Source organism: Typopeltis vanoorti, chromosome 10, assembly GCF_054136105.1.
Source record: "Typopeltis vanoorti isolate ZY-2024b chromosome 10, IOZ_Tvanoo_1.0, whole genome shotgun sequence".
Classification (NCBI taxonomy): Eukaryota; Metazoa; Arthropoda; class Arachnida; order Uropygi; family Thelyphonidae; genus Typopeltis; species Typopeltis vanoorti.
Window position 1 is genome coordinate 51,245,491 of NC_143558.1, and position 19,941 is coordinate 51,265,431.

Consider the following 19,941-nt stretch of genomic DNA (forward strand, 5'->3'; position numbering starts at 1 on the left):
TATTTTATTTCAGAAAATAAAATATGAAAATATAAGTTTACAAATTTTATGGGTCTCCTACTTTGGTATGATAAATTTATCAATATTCCCAAAGTTTATATGTGCGTCTTTTTATTTATTTATTTTTTAATACCATTCTATTAATGCACTTCAGAAATAATCCAGTCCAAATCCACAGAAAAGTGGGACTCAAAAGGTATGTTCAAATTATTTTAGCTTAATGATTGCACTGACATTATCATATATTAAAATGAGGTCGGAGGTCTAGGACTGCTCCAAAAACGTGAGCCTTGCTGACTACTGATTCAAAAATATTTGGAAAAGATTTCGTGGAGTCGAGGTAGGCAATGGTAATCGAAAAAAAATTGAAATAACACCTATTAAATTTTGATATAAGGTTTACCTCGTATTTATTTGTCTTAATTCTAAAGTATATGACAGTAACTGATAGATTGACAACATCTTTTTGAAAAGCTTTCTAGTTTTTTTTTAAATTGGAAATTCAGTCTATTTTAGACTGAATATTAGTTTTTCTGTGTGAATTTTAGACGATATATGCGGTAACTGTGTAATGTAACTGCAATTTCTAAGTGTAAAATTTAGTGAAGTGTGACAGGAAATTTTATTCCATATTTGATTAAATAATTTCATTATTCAATCAAATTTCCCGCTTGTTAGTTTTTGAGCTTGACATACAAAGTATGCATTACAAAAATAGTAGAAGTAATTACTTTCTCGCTTGATAAGATACTGCGACAATAGCGCGTTTTCCCTAACAAAAAACGAATAAGTTAAAGAAACGGGGAGTAATTTAAGGGTTACGTTTAATTTGCACCGGTCTGCAGGAAATGTATGTGCAAAATACGTAGAATTCTGGATTCAGTCATCTAGGCTTTTAAGCATTTGATTTTGTTCTTCCATTTCGAATATTCTCCTCTGAATTATATTAAAGAATTATATTTTAATGATTATTTATTCTTAATGCTTTCCTTAAAAAATTGCAACTTTTTCGTTATTTATTAGCAAAGAAATTAATCGGAATATCCAATGAAATTCGTTACACAGTTCAAGTTTACTTGTTGACATTCTTTTGGCGGTTCACCAGCAGGCTTCAAGTTATTTTGCAATTCATCATCATTAATTGAGTTGACGTGCCCAAATTTTTGAAGCGTTCTCTTTTCTCTTATTTTCAGTTCTTATATAAGTAATATATGTTATTAAGCTTTATTGTTGGGTTAACTCTATTTTTTTTTCTTTTGCTTGCATGCTTCGCGCGCGCGCGCACACACTGAAATCTGGTACCGTCCAGATTTAGCTAACAGGAAAAAGAAAGATTACGGTTTTCGAAACGCCAGCGAACTATATTTATATGCACTTATTGCATATATATATATAGTGATTTTAATATTAATATGGCCGCAATACTCCCAGTCGTATTGCGACTTACTAAAAAAGTCTCGACCCGGAACAAACCATTCTTCTGTTGGATCTATTTACCAACCACACATCTTATCGGAAACTGCGCCGATAACTTTTATCCATCACACAGCACAAAATTACTAAAAAGTGTCTGATTTACCACTCTTTAGACTAATAGCATTTCTTCATCAGTACTTGATTTTCTCGACCAATACTAATTCAAAGCAGATAATCTAATTTATCTGAGTGGCTGAGTGTCTCTCTCTCTCTCTCTCTTTCTCGCTCGCTCTCGAATAACCGGTTTACGCAACTTACGAAATTGCACAAATAAAAGAGCGTTCCAAATTACACAAATAAAGAACTGCAATTATGAACACGCAACATCCGTGATAGGATTTACCATCTAATGTACCGTAATTAAAAAAACTGGTACTCATTCATGTTGCATACAGCAATTATTCACTAAAAGTAAGACGTTCAGCTCTACCATTAAAAACAGTAAAATAAAACAACAGTTACACTTATGACTGATCTTTTAAAGAAAGGAAGTGAAAGCACTTTAACTAAGATGATGCCTTCTGCTCCTATAGATCCAACAATATATTGTGTCTGCATTGTCTGGGACGATTGAATTTAAAGCGACAACACACAAACAAGATTCGGTGCTACTCATTTTCTCATATTTATAGACCTATTTATTGATTGATTTACAAACCTAAAACATACGGAATAAATCACAAGCTGTTTTGTGATTTATTAAAATTTATTGCTCTACCATTTGAAAAATCTAATTGTCATGACTACCTCTCAAACACTTCAACGTCTCAATTATTTTAAGCCATTCGTCTTCTATCGTGAGTGCAAATAGCAGCAGTTTTTCCTCGCTACTAACATTTCACAACCCTGAAATATCATTTTCGCCACCAGCCTCTGCACCATATCCAAAGTTTCTTCATCTGCTGCAAATTTACTACCTTCTCAACTCGAGACTCCGTTCCCTGAAAAATTTAAGGCTATTCTGAGGGGGTAAAGGGAGCGCTACTAGATAGATAGAACTATCTAACTAAAGTTACTAATTGTTTATCATTCCATGCGTTATTCGGGATTATCGATCACCGGATAATCTCGAATATTGAGTCTGAGAGAGCAACGGTTTCTCAGAAAACTAATACAGACCTATTCATGTATTAAACCACCCACATATGGCATTTCGAACATCTGTATTTTTCTCAATTGACTAAAGGATATTTAAGATTAATTTATATAACACCGGGAGTTCGCTACAACGGAAACTTTTGATTTTCCATTAATTCTGGAACACAGTACTCCTGGCCTTTCCGCTTAAAATAATAATAATAATAATAATAATAATACTTAATAATAATAATAATAATAATAAAACTAGTCCTTATTTATTTCATATGTTGTTATTATTATTGCATGTCTATCTATCTATCTACATACCTTATATTTTGTCTCGAAGATGATACACTGTGCTCCACTCAGTTTCACAGACCGAATCACCATTGCTCAGTCGGTACCGACGATGCTCTTTATAAGGGCTTTTCGACTGAAGATCATATTGAGGTAGTAAAAAACAAAATCACAAAATACAAATAATTAAACATCTATAAAATACATTTTTAATTTCATTAAGGCTTAGCGTGCCTCACTCACACGATTTTTAGAGCTAATCCCTCTGTATATAAAGTGGTGTGTGTATATATAGCGATATTGGCTGAGGGGTTAGTATGTCATTTGGATTGCTTCTGTCATTTTTTCTCAGTATTCTTCATCCAGAACTATTCTTGCTGTTACAGAATATTTTTTCTTTTGTTGTGGGGGGCGTGGGAGGGGATCTCTATTATGTAACACGAAACCTATCACACTTTTATTCACTGGTAGTGTCTTCCATCCCATTCTGTACGTGGTATATTGACATATTTCTTCCTTGCAATTGTTATTATATCTAGTGATGTAATATGCATTTTACCCGATTACAGCATAAATTGTCTCGGTAATCTGCGGCCTTATCCTCACCAGCTCGTTTCGACTGATCAGTATAACTGATAGCTGAAGCCTTCTGATGTTAAGGTTCACAATGCAACAATTCCCACATTCGTAAGAACTTGGATCTAACACTTGTTCATTACTCTTAGTTGGTGTGAGTATTCAGCTGATATGCAGCACATAATTCATTTGGACAAAGAAGAAAAGAAATGGTGGTGACAAAACAGTTGTGCAGATACAGAGCTTTGTATAGTAGTATCGAATTCGGATTCTTAACTAATCTAACTGATCCAAAAATTGCGAAGATATGTAAATAATCCAAGGATTATTTTTATTTTATATCTTTTGTATTTTTTATATCTCCGTGTATGTATTACCTCTCCCCCTCTTAGGCACTGTCCATTTTTCATTTAAGTCATATGCGAACAAGTTTTTAATCGTCCTTGCCCAACTTTTTGCTTTTCCATAATCATTAGTTTATTGTAGGTTTGCTACCTTTTGTTAATAGAAAGGCTATAAAGAATTATTTACTTATTTATTTTAAGCCTGTTCTCTGGCTAATCTAAAGGATGCATTTTCTCTGTCACTGTCATTTGAAGTCGAAACCGATTATTATGTTATTAAATATCGAAGCATTTGGTTCCTGATGGAACCGACTTTGGGTCTGAACAACCAGCTTCTGTCCACTTCCTAATGAAAGTTAGTTTATTCCTTATTGTTTTACAGCTGCTGTTATCATCAGAATTTAATCCTATCGTCAGATTAAATTAATCATATGAGGGTGATCTGAAAAGTTCTCGGCCTCGACCATAGATGGCAATACTATTGGCAAGATTTTTTTTTCATAGTTGTTACATCTGTCATAAGCATCCATGTGAAATTGCAAGAGTCATTCTATCAAGCAGTTTGTTTTATACAGCTGTCTGAAGCAAAAGTGTTGTCTATTTTATCCCTTGAAATGGATAACATTGAGTATCGTGCGGTTATAAAATTCTTTGTAAAAGAAGGTTTAACGCCAAAAGAAATTGATTCGAAGTTCATAAAAGTTTATGGGCACTCTTCTCCTTCGTTTTCGACAATTAAGAAATTGGCTGCCGAGTTTAAACGTGGCCGTACCAGCCTTGAAGATGATCCACGTGAAGGACGTCCAAAAAGTGTATACACCAGAAATCATTGATCAAGTGCACGATATGGTACTGGATGACCGGCGAGTCAAAGTGCGTGAAATTGCTGAGATTATAGGCATTTCAAAAGAACGTGGAGGATATATTTTGCATGAAGAATTGGATATGAAAAAGCTTTGTGCAAGATGGGTGCCACTTTCTCACAGCAGATCAAAAACGCACTTGCATGAAAATCTCTGAACAGTGCTTGGAGCGTTTTAACAAGAATGAAACTGGTTTTGTGCATCGATTTTTTACTATGGATGAGACTTGGATTCATCATAACACACCAGAATCCAAACAGCAGTTAAAACAGTGGACAGAAGCTGGTTATTCAGACCCCAATTCGGTTCCATCAGCAGGAAAGGTCATGGCATCGGTGTTTTGGGATGCTAAAGGCATTTTGTTTATTAATTATCTTGAAAAGGGTAAAACAATAACCGGGGAATATTATTCCGATCTTTTAACCAGACTAGACGAAAAAATTCGTGAGTAAAGACCCGGTTTTCAAAAGAAAAACATCATCTTTCATCAGGACAATGCACCTGCTTACAAAGGTGTTTGGCAATGGGTGTTTTAATCGAAACTAAAAATCTTCCTCGCTGGTCAGCGTTTTTCGTAGAATCAAGAAGTGGTTGCAGCTGTAGAGGGGTTATTTTGCAGATCTTACTGAGAACCACTACAGGGACGGGATAATGGCTCTGGAGCATCGCTGGAATAAATGTATTAGTCTTAAAGGAGATTATGTTGAAAATAAAACTAATTTTGAAATCATAAATTCGTTTTTTCATTGCTAGGCCGAGAACTTTTCAGACCACCCTCGTACATTTCTCATGGGTATGCTTTTGAAACCAGTTTCAATGGGTTCAGTATTTTAATGCTATTTGTTATTACAAACTTTAACTTCATAAGTATATAAATCAATCTAAGTTTCACGTATCCATTTTAAAATCCAGTTAGAATTATTACTTTTCAATAAATGAAAAAAAAACAAAAACAACAATAACATTTTTTGAAATGAAATGTTTATTTGGAATTAGACTGCGTGTTATGACGCTATAGATACGTAGAGGAAGTCCTCATATTAATAACCGGAAATGATATTGCATGTGTTCCGGATGGATTAATGTTCTCGTGAATGATAGGATGCGGAAGACGATTTTCTTAGTGTATGGTGACTGGTTGGCAAGATTAACAGCCAACCGAGAACTAAAATTAGCTCGTGCGATTAGATGGAAATATAGCAGCAGCACGCACTCAACGATTCGTCGTGACATTCTTTCCGGTTAGTAATGTGTGTTCAGACAGGACTTTTGCTGGTCCCATTCTGTAGTACGGAATTTCTTTTTTTGTCCCACCCCGCGTTACTGTGGGGCAGACGTAATTAGAAGGGACAGAAAAAGAAAAACTGTTGTCTGCTTGAGCTGTTTTTATGGCTGAGGGTGAAAGTTGGTTGCACTGAAAGTCATTCTCTTGGCATTTTGAGAAAAATAAGAGCGATATTGTATATCACTAAGCTTTTAAAAACTACCGAGATATTACGTGAAACACACACACACACACACACACACACACACACACACACACACACACACACACACACACACACACACACACACACACACACACACACACACACACACACACACACACACACACACACACCAGAGAGAGAGAATACAGCACACATTCCAGTAGGTGCCAGCTTCAGTACAGTATCTTGCGCATATGCAGCTTTTGGTTATATTGCATTTTCTTGCATTTCCACACTATTTTTTTCTTTTGTCTTCTTGCACGTTTTCAGCTTAATACTTTTCATGTGGGATTATATTAGATGCAGTAACATAAAACGTAAGTTTCGTGATCATCACTTGTCACTTTGAGCTTAGCCCTGGTTTCAAAAATACTGATGGTAACTTAAAAGAGGGATTTCCAAACTTGGTGCCGTTACTTCCTGATGTGACTCTTGTCTTAAGTTTCTGGGAGATTAGGGAACAATCAGATCAAGTGCAGCAATTCTCATAGGTAATATGAGTATGCCTATTAGTCTTCGAGAGTGTGTTGAGTACAAATATTTTTGGAACTTCTAAGAGGGGATAGCGTGATCACCTCTTGGTTTACTACTTGGGTTTTTCTCAATCATTTCCTGCTCCAATTTTTAGAACTGAACTTTGCTCGCAAAAAAAAAAAAAAAAAAAGTCTATTAGTCATTAGTGACAGCTATAGGTGTTGGACTTCATATCCTAGTGTCTCATTTAGTACAGTGGCAAGGATTACGCAACATTAATTCTTCATTTGAGATGTTCTGGTTTCGAATTCTGTCTAGGACGCTAGGAATCTAAAGTACTTTTCAATTGAAGTTGAACTAGCTGCTCCCATACAGAGTTTTTCATCTCACAAAACTAAATAACAAGTTGCTTACTAAGTTGCTTTGGACATAATTCTAACCAAATCAGAACTTCATATGGAGGCGTTTCTACAGCCTCATTCGGAAGAACAATCATTTCACCCAAGACCTAGGCTTTATATCGCCCGGGTTGTTGCTGTTGTGTCGCTGCTGTTATTTGGAAATATTGTTGCTGAAGTTAAGACTATGAGGCCAGTGTATTGACTGCGTTTATTTTTCTCGCTGATTTACTTGTATTGTGGGATGAAAAACCCAAAACCCGACTTTCCGAGAGGAGATTCTTCGCATTCCAGATAGAATTTGGGGGAAAAAAAAAAAAAAAAAAAAATATATATATATATATATATATATATACTGGCCAAGAGAACACACACACACACACACACACCCATAATATACATGTGTTCTCTTGACCAGTTTGACTTTGGAGGACGAAAAACCCTTTCACATTCGTATGAAACCGACTAACTCACTTTCAGTTGAAAAGCAAGAGATATGGTTTCCTCATATCATTAATGTTATCATAAACAGCAACACATTAACATATTCTGTTATCTGTTTTGACCTCAACTTTGTGTTATGGTCTCCATTGCTTGTGTTGGTAACGTACGAGTATATTTGTGCATCGTTTTCTCCTCAGTTTTGCAGTTTTTATTTTCCCCTTACTATTGTCTGATACTTAGGTTTCATATAATCCACCATAACCCTCAGTTTTTCCCTTCCCATTTCTTGTTTTCATTTGCTGCTATTTTTTAAGTTCAGCCATTCATTTTAATATCAGCAGCATTTTCTCTGCTATATATCCTTAGTATATCACAGTTATGTAAAATTAAAAATCAGTTATGTTATTAAATCATTAAGTACACTTTTAATTCTAATCAGTGATTTTTCCCAAAATTATCTTTTAATTTTATTGGTTGATATTTCCATACTGTCATTGTTACATATATTTTTCTCATGTTAACTCAACTTCTCTTTCGTGTTAGATTCAAGAGACTCATAGCCAAATAACATGGCTTCTTGAAAACCATATTGCTGTTTATGATAGCGCGACTATATGCATTGTCTGCCATGTTCGTAAATTGGGTAGTTCTGCCTGTTTTTTCTGATGAAGAACTCGAATTTCCCGGAGTAAAAAGAAAACCTTGCTGCCTCCGTATTAGATCTAACTCACCTTTACATGAAAAGCTGTGATGCCGGTTCCTCGCGTCTTAGATTCCAACCGAAGTCCATCGTCGATACCGATTGAGCTACTATATCCGTTTTTTTTTTCTTTAGTTTATAAATTGTTCTTTGCACATTGTTTTTTCCTACTATGAGAGGTACAGGTATTTCGTTATTGTAGTTATATAAAACGCCTAGATGTTTCCTTCTTTTCTGTATGTTAATGATATCATCCGAATAAATATAAAAACAGGAATGATAATGATAAGGCGGATCCTAGATTTACAATTGCATCTCGACTGTGATATATTCCACTGATTTTAATAATAATTTAATTTGAGTATGGCCGATACCGAGTGCTTTATTAAGAGAAACTCACCTCAACTTGTTGGACCATGGGCTTTCAGAGCAATCTTGATACACTAGGGAATCGATTAAAGAGGCTTGATTACGTCATAGACATCCCAGTTCCCCTAAGGAGATTTTAATGAATTCCCACTGCTCCATCAGATTTTCTGCGTTGGATCTCTGCCACGAACATCTCATTCTAGCGCGTCCCAAAAATACTCAGTGGGACCGAGATCGGTGACTGAGGTGGGGGGGGGGGATTCTATTAAAATAAAATCATACCACATTCCCGTAACCATTCCTGAATGATGCCACGTGCCTTGTGACGTATTTTCCTGTTGAAAGTGTCCGTTACCACATGCAGACTAAATAATCAATCTGAATTGGTGTATTTGATCGGCAAGACGTTCCAATAGGCGGCATTATTCAACTCATTCTATTGGTATTAAGGGACCTAAGAGGTGCCAGTAAAATATATTTCCAGAGTTTTATTGTGAACAATCATTTGATAGATTAATAGCTTTATGTTGTTATCGCCAATGCCTTATGATTGCTTTTCATCTGAAGATAAGGGTGGTCTTGCAGAGATTTCAGAGTTGTTTCCTCCGGAAATTCGGGGTTATTCCACAAAACAGGCAGACTGATCAGAGGAAATATGCAATTAAGAATATCTTGATATTGTTAATTGATCTTATAATAACCTTATCCGGTTTGGGCGTAATTCAACAAGCCTATGTAAACTATCGTTTTACTCTTGTTTTTCCATCCGCATGAAATAACAGAATTCATAAGTTTCCCCGTCCTTTGGTGTTGTGCCTTCGCTCGCCTTAACAAGCTGTTTGTTTTTGTTCACGGGTATAGTATACTCTCAATGATTGTCTGCTTTTTTATTGTTTCTTGACGATGTGGCCAAACAAAGCAAAGCATAGTGCATTTCATCGTACACCCGAATGCAGCCCCAATGACTGCACAATCATTTGGCCAATTAGAGTACGTCTGTTGGATTTTACAGTTCTCCCAGTTCTTGTCTCATGTCAGTCAGCTGTTTCTAGCAACAGATGGACGTTGACTTGATATTTGATGTTTATTATTCCATTCTCGATACACCAGAGACTGTTTCAGTCTCTGGTCCCACACACATGAGAAGTTGCAAAACCCATAACAAACATTAGTGCCGCCTGTGTGCGAGTACGATGAGTGAAGGAGCCTGTATTGGTATTTTTCTTGACCACTTAGAAGTTGCAGTTCTTGGGAACCTGCTTGTAGAAGGATGTTCCTTGTTCTCGAAGAACGATGCAGAAACAGAATCTCTGTGAGAAAGTAGGTTGGAATGAGCTTGAAAGAGAGGTACCACCAATTAACAGGATTGCTTTTCTTAGTTTTTTAGAGGTTTTTAGTTCACTAACCGAAATGTGAGCTTATTATTTTAAAGTTAGGTGAACTGATGATTTTTATAGGGACAGCAGCTGTATAGATGAGAAGTAGTTACTTGAGCCAAAAAGAATACTAGGTTCTTTGGAGACTGAGAAAGCTATGGACGTCTTTGGAAATATATATATATATATATATATATTAGGATAACCAAGCAATTTTATATGCTTGGTTATTTTAGCTCCTAATCCCAAGTATGCAAACAATTAAGTTTGCGCCTGAAACAAAGTTCAAGTCTAAAGATGGTACAACACCTGTGCAACTCATTGTAAAGGTGGGTAAAGCTCTGATCACTATTCTTAGTATTTTCCCATAATGTAAAGCACATCTCACTAGAAGATGTATACTGCAATGCATTATGGGTGGGGTCACTACCCAGACCGGTTTCAACCTTTTTTGAGGTCTCCTCAGTGAGTAGCTAGACCCTAAATACCAAGGTTTTAGTAATATAGAGCGTTATCAACTTTACCTATATAAGTTGCAATAAGGTGTATTAAGCTTTAATAAAAATCTCTGGAGGAGATATTGATGGGAATAAATTTTTAACTTGGGTATATTGTATATTAGGATAACAGAGATTTTTATTAAAAGGTTGAAACCGGTCTGGGTAGTGACCCCACCCATAATGCATTGCAGTATACATCTTCTAGTGAGATGTGCTTTACATTATGGGAAAATACTGAGAATAGTGATCAGAGCTTTACCCACCTTTACAATGAGTTGCACAGGTGTTGTACCATCTTTAGACTTGAACTTTGTTTCAGGCGCAAACTTAATTGTTTGCATACTTGGGATTAGGAGCTAAAATAACCAAGCATATAAAATTGCTTGGTTATCCTAATATACAATATACCCAAGTTAAAAATTTATTCCCATATATATATATATATATATATATATATATACACATAGGAGGATAAGTTGGTTGTGGTGATACGGAAATCTGAAAAAAGGAAGCCATCCGCTATGACACCTAGTTAATTTCATTTCAAATCTTGATAACTGTCCACTCATTTACAAAAGTTGAAAAGTAAGCTAGAATATGATATTTTACTCTGCGGGCCTCTTCGTTATATCTAATTAAATTCCCACGTGAGGTTATCCTTCTCACTGCTGGGCACAAGCCATGGAAATGCTTGTAATGTTTCTCTGGACATTTCCATGGCTTATGCCCAGCGGTGGATAAATTTGGCTAGGAGATCGATTGTCGATCGGATGGTTGAATCCATATTGCTGGTCACTGATAATTGTACTGAAATATACTGAAATTGTACTCTAGATACTGAAATATACTGTTGAATGGTCAATTCCATTATTGATAGAATTGAGACAAGTGTAATGGGATGATAGTTTAATGACTGAGTCTTATCTTCTGTCTGCCACTATCATCTTCTCCTTTAAGTCATCAGATCATGACCTTTACCCATTATCACACATTATCCCATCATTAGAACGCAGACACTTGCTCTAGGAGATTATTTATTGCCTAATTATAGCCTGTGTCTGCCAGTATCATTGTTTGCGTGTTACTGGTAGATTTTGTTTGCATTGGGAGACAGCAGAAATATTTTGTCCGCAGTGTGTGTGTGTGTGTGAGAGAGAGAAAGAGAGAGAGAGAGAGAGAATTAATGCACTTATGTAATCCCGCTCAGAAGGCTGTTGATCTATCGTGCAATACTACCCGTGAGTAGACTGAGCTTTCAGTACTAATGACCAAATATGGAAAATTTTCAGACCAATTCAGGGTCCAATTATCATGGTATTGGTTTCACATCGGGTGATGAAATTCATCTTCCATCTAAAGTTATGAAGGTGCCTAATGTTCATATTTGGTAATCTATCATATTCTCTTGTTAGATATCAGAAGAAAAAAAAACCCTTGAAAATGCAATATGTATACGAATATGTGATACTTATGCTAGCCTGTTGAATGTTTTTTTTTTTTTTTTGCAGTTGACATAGTGCAATGTAAACTGATAAGTGAAATTATTTATAGTTTTCTATCAGTTCATGGATAGAACTGACAGGGTTATTGGACATGTTAGAATACTACTGTATCAATTCACTGAGTGATTGGTTATTTTGTTTATTTATTTTTTGTGAGGATCTTTCCAATGGAAATCTGGTATTAATGGAGGTAATAGCTATGAGGGCGGTTGAGATCATCCAAAAAATCGACATTTCATCTTTCTTTATGGAAACTTATTTTGAGTTTTCATGTCCGGAGGATATTTTTAATGGCGAAGTGCAAAAATAGGATTTCTAAGGTTTCATGCATTTCGCTTGTGACCAAAATCGTGTGAGATTTTATTTACTTGTTTATTTATTTCATAGCACTTTAAAAGCATTTATTACTAGTTCCGTGTTTATACAGAAAAATGGGATATGTTTATAGCTGGTGCATACTGTAATTTTGAATATGCACCTATTTGCAAACCATCAATTTAGCTCGTATATCCCTTCTTTTTTTGTGACCGTTATACATTAATTAAAACATTTACGTATTATTATATGAAGTAGCCAGCTGATGTTAAGTTTATCATTAGCTTGGATATGAGTATTGTACCCGCGGTTAGCCTAGTGGCTATGCGCTTCGCAACCGTATTCCTGGGGAAGGAGTGTCCTAGGTTCGATTCCCGTCGACGACGTGAGGAGCTCAAAGATCTTCCTTAACCATAGCTGGTCTTGGGTGTGGACAGCAGGGTTCCCCCCCCCCAGTTTATCTTGGGCTTTTTCATCCCACAAGCAGACAAACCGGCCCTTGAACACACACGGATTACAGTCATGAATATCGCCTTAGGGGATCCAGCAGAGTAATGGCGAAACGGCTGCATTAATATGCAGCCGTAACCCCTCATTAGGAGGGGGACTCAACCCGTCCTAGGACGGACGAGAAGGATAGATAGGATAGAAGTATTATTCTCTTTTCCTGTTTGTCTCGACAGTCAAGAAAAAAAAAAATCCTTTCCATTACGCATTATTACAAATGTTCGATTTTATCATTCCGTTATGAATCAAGCTATTCAGAGCTTTGGCCAATTCAAAAATATAACTAAAGTCATCGTTCTGTATTACACAACAAGGATTTTTACCTTAGTCAGTGGTGATATTAAAAATCTTGCCATTATGTATTTAGACTTATATTTGAATAAAGATACAATTATAATTGCGTTTCTAAATTTCAGATGAATTTTTTTTTATCGATTCCAATATACTGCGATGAATGTTTTAATAATAAATGTACTCATAGTATACTACTGATGATTTTCTGCGATTTGTTTTGAGATATATTATAGGGCTGATACTTGATGTCGGTTTTATCCATTCAACTTGTGCACAGTTATCAAGTAGCATTAAGATATTAAAATAATGCTTCGCATTCTCGCTTTATATTATTCTCTTATAAAACTAGTGATTACTAGATGCATTTGGCATGTAGCCCAATCACTCACCGACTAAGACTAAGATTTTGAAATGAATTTAATAATTTTCAGGTCTATAGGTCATCCCAAGTCAAGTTATTTTCATGACTTCTATCAAAAATGATAATATAATATAATTTCAGCTCAGATAGTTATTAAAATGTTATCGATATTTAGAACATAGAGAAAAATATTTTTCCCTCCTCTGTAAAAGACCTAGTATTTTTCTATTTACTACGAATAGCAACCGAGTTCCAAGAATACCTTTCAGCAGACGCTCTTAATTACCGTCGTAGTGGACTAACCCAGAAAGTGCTGTAATATCACAGCAGTGATGCATCCTACTAGCGTCGTTAGTGTGGCTAGATTTAACATATTCTATATAAAGTCGGGTACTCAATTTCGTTATGCGCATGATTCATCTTTCCTTAGACGTAGTTACGTCGCATGGAAAACAATTTGAATCTAAAAATGATAGCAAAATATGGAGTGAAGTGTTGTTTTTTAAGATGATTTTTTCCCCACTCTGCACTGACCTGATTTTTTATTACTGTGCTAACTATACTTAGCTGAAGAAGAAGTCTATATTGAAGTAATTATAAATTCCATCTATATATAACTAAGAAACAAATGTATTAATTAAAAGAAAGTATTATTAATATTCCATTGGCATACATGGAGCGACCCTTCCGCACGAACCCAGGGACTCCATGGCTGCCAATGGAATATTAATAATAATTTCTTTTACAAGCCATTAGGAAAAAGAAAACCAGGACGTCCTCTTAAACGATTCAACGATGACTTCTAAGGCCGGAACAGGCCATACTAGGCCTAAATCCTTGATACGTATGATGATGATGATGATTTCTTTTATTTAATACATTTGTTTCTTAGTTATATATACATGAAACTTATAATTACTTCAATATAGGCTTCTGATGCATCCACGCTGTCTCCCTGGCAAAATATTCTACTCGCCATGAGAAAAAATCTGCCCTTTACTCTTCTGCTAACCGAAGTGTCATTCAACTTCCATAATGGTTCTTTTCCCTCCTACGATGATTGAAAAACTCCATCGAGTTGAATGTCTCTTCGAACCTTTTATTTCTTTGTTTCTTCATCCTACTTAAACTGATGAGAGACCAAATCTAAGTCCAATCCTTTGTCTTGACTTACAAATCCTTTTTATTATTTTGGCAGTTTTCTCTGTCATGTTCACTATCTTTTCTGTGTATCCCTTAAAGTTCAATTCGTATGGGCATCCTCCTCCATCAAATCCCTTGCTTTTTTCCTTCACCTGTTCTGGCTCATTTCCTTCATTTAGGAAAATGGGATTGCTAATAAAGTGGCCACTCAGTGTATATTGATGCCAACACGGGTCACTGCTGTATGTTGGCATCAATATAAATTAAATAGCAGCGGCCTCACGTGTCACTCTTCCTCTCTGAAACTGTTCCTTTCTGCATAGATAACATAACGCGTTTGTTATCTATCATTTAGCCATTCGCTAATCCATGTGATCAGTACATTGTCACTCCCCACTCGTATTCACTTGCTTCTTGTTAATTTTACTGCTGAAGCATTTCACTCTCATTTCCTTCAAATATGCCTCATTCACATGCGCTTCACAACTATGCATCGTAATTCTTCTCGCAGTCTCCACACTCGGCTGGTACAAGTCCTTTGTTCTCATTAACAAAACTCGATCCTTTATATATTCTCTAGAAATATACCATCGTTCTCTCAATCACGTGTCACTTATATACCAAATATTCTCAGCTGAATGAAATCACTTAACGCTACAATTTTCCCTGATTGGTTCCCACCACTCATAAGCAATTGTCATTCATTCATGTAAATTTAATTCCGGACTTAAAACTTCACTGTACGATTTGTTTTAAGACTATCACTAACTTGTGCTGTTGTAATCAAATCTAAATTTCCGGTGAACTCGTTTCTAGGAGTTTATTTTAAGTAGACGAGGGAAAATGAGTTCTACTATATATGCTAAACACCCGGCCTGGTTGGCCGAGTGGTTAGCGTATCTGCTCTCCAGTCAAAAGGCTGCAGGTTCGAATCCGGCGGTGAGCATGGATGTTGTGATTGTCTGTGAAAGTACTAGTGGTGGTGGTAGTCGGCAGTAGATGGCGTTGGTGTTTAGATGATGAAGGTTGGTGGAGTAGTGAGACAAAGAGCTGTAGAGTAGATGCCCTCCCTCGATGAGTCTTTGGACTCCCTGGAGGTGTAAGGTAAGAATGATATGTTGATTCCATTCATGAAAAGTTGGTAACCTAAAGCGCATTTAATATCGTAAACAATTGTATTGCGGCCAGTGGCGGTCGGTTAAAATTTTTAAGTGGGGGTGCTGCATATGCAAAATAAGAAAAAATTCATTTTTTCCTAATCAGTAACCAATTTATTAATAAGTAAATTTACATATTAAAAAATGTTTTATTAAAAATATTTCACCCTCACCACGAACTCACACAATAATAAAAGTTTCGTACACAGAAATAACGCGCCCAAGCATACGATTTATCTGTAGCAACACTGCTCAACGAGCAGTGTCGGTTTCGACATTCCAACACTGCGATATATCGTAGTGCATTTATTTCGTGTAACGATAATTGAGAAAATATAATTCTCTTCATATTTTCAACAATGACATTCGTCATAATTCAGCCTTGTATCTATAATTGATAAATAATTATATGTTATTTTAACAGAATAAAATAAGATTTATCAAAAATATTTCACCCTCACCACGAACACACCAATAATAAAAGTTTCGTATCTCACAGGAATAACGCGCGCAAGCGTACAGTTTATCTGTAGCGACAATGCTCAACGAGTAGTGTCGAATTCACTTGTTACGTGCAGTGACAAGTGCAAACGAATATCGGCGAGTTTAGCCGAAACTGACCGAACGTGATAATTCCGACACTGCGTTAGATCGCAGTGCATTTGTTTCGTAATCTAAAGCGTTAATCGAACAATTCCAATTATTAACTATTCAATCAATGTCGAAATATAAGCTGTAACCTTTAACATGTTGTATTGCCAGGGTCGCATTTACCATTAGGTGCATGAGGCGCAAGCTGGGGACCTCACTCTCTATGGGGGCCGCATTTTAAATCCTTACTCCTCACAAAGAACAATAAAAAAAAACAGCGTAGTTATAGTTGCAAAACAAAATACTTATTTTTAAATATTAAATTCATAATATAAAAACTAGAGGCTGCTGAAAAATTTGTGAGGCCTCCCGCTTCCATTTGAAATACATTGTTCTTTCCTTAGAATATAAAACTATCAGGAACTCCTGTATTCCATAAAATTCATGTATCTAAGTGTACCATTTCTTTGCTGGACGTATATACACGTCCAGCAAACCTGGATAATATTCTGTCCAACTGCTGAAAGAAACATGGATAAGAAGTGTAGTTTGGCCGTCATGTCCATTAGAAGGTGCGATAATCCTCCACGCTGAAAAGAACACTTAACTACATTACCTGGTGTACGTAGTAGCTACATTGAGTTGCCTACAGCAAGAAACGCAGTTGCTTGCCGTTTGCTCGGTAACCGGAATCTAAGTTATATCAGACTAAATACCTATGAGTTATATTCATTTTGCTGCTTGTTTTTATCATATAATTATAGTTTTTAATGCCAGCGCAAAATAAGAAATCCTTTCATACTTTTTTCACTTCATATTGTATCACTTTAGAAGATCAATGTCACTATCAATTTTTTTGCTAATTATTTTAATCGCCAATACATTTTAAAATTCTCCAAGAACTTGACTGAAGATAATTATTTTTATCAAACAATTATAATTTATAAATTCATGAAAATCCGAATCTAAAAATGAATGCTGCCTCCATCTGTTCCAAATTAAGTTTTCTTTTTTATTCATAATCTTGGCTCGAAGGTTAGTTCACAGATTGCGCGAAGGTTTGCACTTTTAAATTTTGCTTTAGAGAGAATGATACGTAAATCTTGAATCATATTATGTAATGCATAATTTTATAACGTAATCTGTAGGTTTTTGCATTTCAATTTTCTTGGTTTCCCCCTAATCACTCACTACAAATCGAAATAAATGGCAGTTATGAAGTCAACTGTTATGTACATATTTTCGGCTAATTTAGATATTATGCGGCAGTTTTGAAGTAGCGATATTTTCCCTACAGTTTATCTTTCGAAACGTGTAGGTGCATGCATCAAAAAGAAATTTTATTTCCAAAATTTTCATAACAGAAATTCACCTCACACACACACACACACACACACACACACACACACACACACACACACACACACACACACACACACACACACACTACTGCTAGATAACATATGTGCACTTTCTTTTTGTTTAAATTCCTTATTTTCCCAAAGTAATTGTACCAGAAAACTTTTAATATTCCGATACCGAAATTAAATTGTGATTATTATAAATTAGCAAATTTTGTATTTTTTTTTTCCATTTATATTATTTCCTGAGTAGCCTGTGTAGCTCAGTGGATGTGGCGTTTGCACACCACAGCGCTTGACCACACGAAGGAAGACTTTGTTTCGAATCTAGTCGTCGACTAGAGGAAATTTTTCTAAGCCTTTTTTCGGCCGGTTCCCGAGTTAGTCGATCTCTTGCACGGGCAAGCGGGTATTTTCTCCCGGAAACTCGGGTTCTTCATCCCGCAAACTCAAGAAAATCGATCGTAGAACCCACATTATTTTCAGACATTAAATATATTGTGTTAGGGTTAGGGACCACGAGATGGGGGCACTTATTGAGACGTCACTCTTCACTGCGTGCTGCTTAATTAGTGATAGCCTTGGGCCAGCTATCTCTGATTGGGTGCCGGTGGCGATTGAACTGCCCACTCAGTCTACAAAAGTTAGATACGCCTCGCCTACTCCATATACGGGAATAAAAAGGCGTTAGCTGATTTTTTTCCCCTGATTTTTATTATTTCCTGATAAGTATAAATCATTAAATTATGTAATATTGGGGAAATTACGAAACTGTTAAAAAAATTAACAGTTTCATCCTACAAAAGCAATATCAGAATAAAATATTTTGAACATCTGTAAAGCAATCAGAAAGGTGAAAAATATAATATAATAATAAAATAAAATTAATTTCTGTGTATTCGGCTATTGTTAGGGACTTTTTAGTGCGCCTACTGGACGTGTTCGTTTCTCAATAATTTTCGTTAGCTCACGGACTGTTACTCGAGCAGAAAGGAATAGGTCTATAACCCTCCCCCCCCCCCCCAAAAAAAAAACATTATTGATTATGTAATACATATGCGCCTTTTCTTTTAAATAATTCAATTTTTTTTTTCAAGATAATTGTATCAAATTATTTATAATTTTTCGATAATAAAAATGAAACTGATCACTGTAAATTAAGAAATCATTTTGGTATAACTGTTGTATCAGCCTGTAAAAGGTATTTCTGTGTTAGCATGTCAGTAATCAACAACTTGATGTATTCTGCACTATAGCTAGGCAATTTAGTGTGATTGGGGGGGGGGGGAACAATCTCTCTTGTCTTTCTCAATAGCAGGAGAGTAATCTAAGTTTAGCTTTTCCTCCAGCTAAGAGGATTATTATGGAGTATTTCGAAGAAGTAGTAATATTTAAAAAAAAAGAAGAAATTAAAAATAAATAACAAAAATAACACTACTGAAATTTCAGGAGACCGCTGAACAACTGATTTCAGATTGCAAAGAAATAGTACAGAATTAGAAGCTTCGACAGCACAACAATATTATTGCTTTATTTTATTTTATTTATTTATTTATTTTTTTATTTTTTTTGTCAAAACGGTAAACTGAAGTAACAGATTTTGAATACTGTCTGAAAGCTTTCAAACCAGTCGAAATTTAAAGTAGTTATATAATTGAGTTCCAGGAGAGGAGAAGGGAGGTAGATGCAGTAGAAAATCTTCAAAATGACATAAATTTTGAATTATTTCGTATAGGATATCCTTTATGTTTATATTTTCAGCATATCTACAGTGGTTACACTGGATATTATAGTAATGCGGATCCTAAAAAAAAAATCTGTTGCACTTTAAGCAAAAGACAAAAGTGAAGAGTCTGATAAAATACCATTGGATATAAATTTTTGATATTAAAAAGACTCACAATCGGAAAACCCCGTGTAATTCAGTTTAAAATCATTTGTTGTTCACAAAAAAAAAAAAAAAAAAGAAAAAAAAATCGTTCCTAAAATTGAAATGTTACGATCCATATAACGGTATTTTGCAAGAAAAGAAACCAAAATGTCATATTTATTTCAATAAATGTTATTTAAAAAAATAAATATTTGACACAATATTTTAAATGAAACTAACATTTGAAAATTCGCGAAAAAAAATTTCTGTATTGTCAATAAAGTTGTCTTGTTCCGTGACACTGATGTGAAGAATAAAAGGCAGCAAATTTACTATTCCTAAATAGATTCATTGCAAAGGCTGAACTCTGGTCATTTCAGGATTGATTATTTTCGCACATGTGAAATTCGTTTTTATTTTTGGGAAAAGACGCAATAATTGTGCAGGAAAAAA

The 19,941-nt window shown here is 35.4% G+C and overlaps 1 protein-coding gene and 1 long non-coding RNA gene across 2 annotated transcripts in view; one reads left to right on the plus strand and one right to left on the minus strand.

Moving 5' to 3' along the window:
- The window catches only part of LOC150102413 (calmin-like), a 291,766-nt gene that overhangs the window by 60,748 nt on the left and 211,077 nt on the right, over positions 1-19,941 (plus strand). The window lies entirely within an intron of this gene.
- The window catches only part of LOC150102414 (uncharacterized), a 64,529-nt gene that overhangs the window by 22,141 nt on the left and 22,447 nt on the right, over positions 1-19,941 (minus strand). The window contains exon 2 of the long non-coding RNA XR_016548949.1: positions 2,884-2,989. This is a non-coding gene — a long non-coding RNA (uncharacterized LOC150102414). The remainder of the gene's footprint in view (positions 1-2,883; positions 2,990-19,941) is intronic.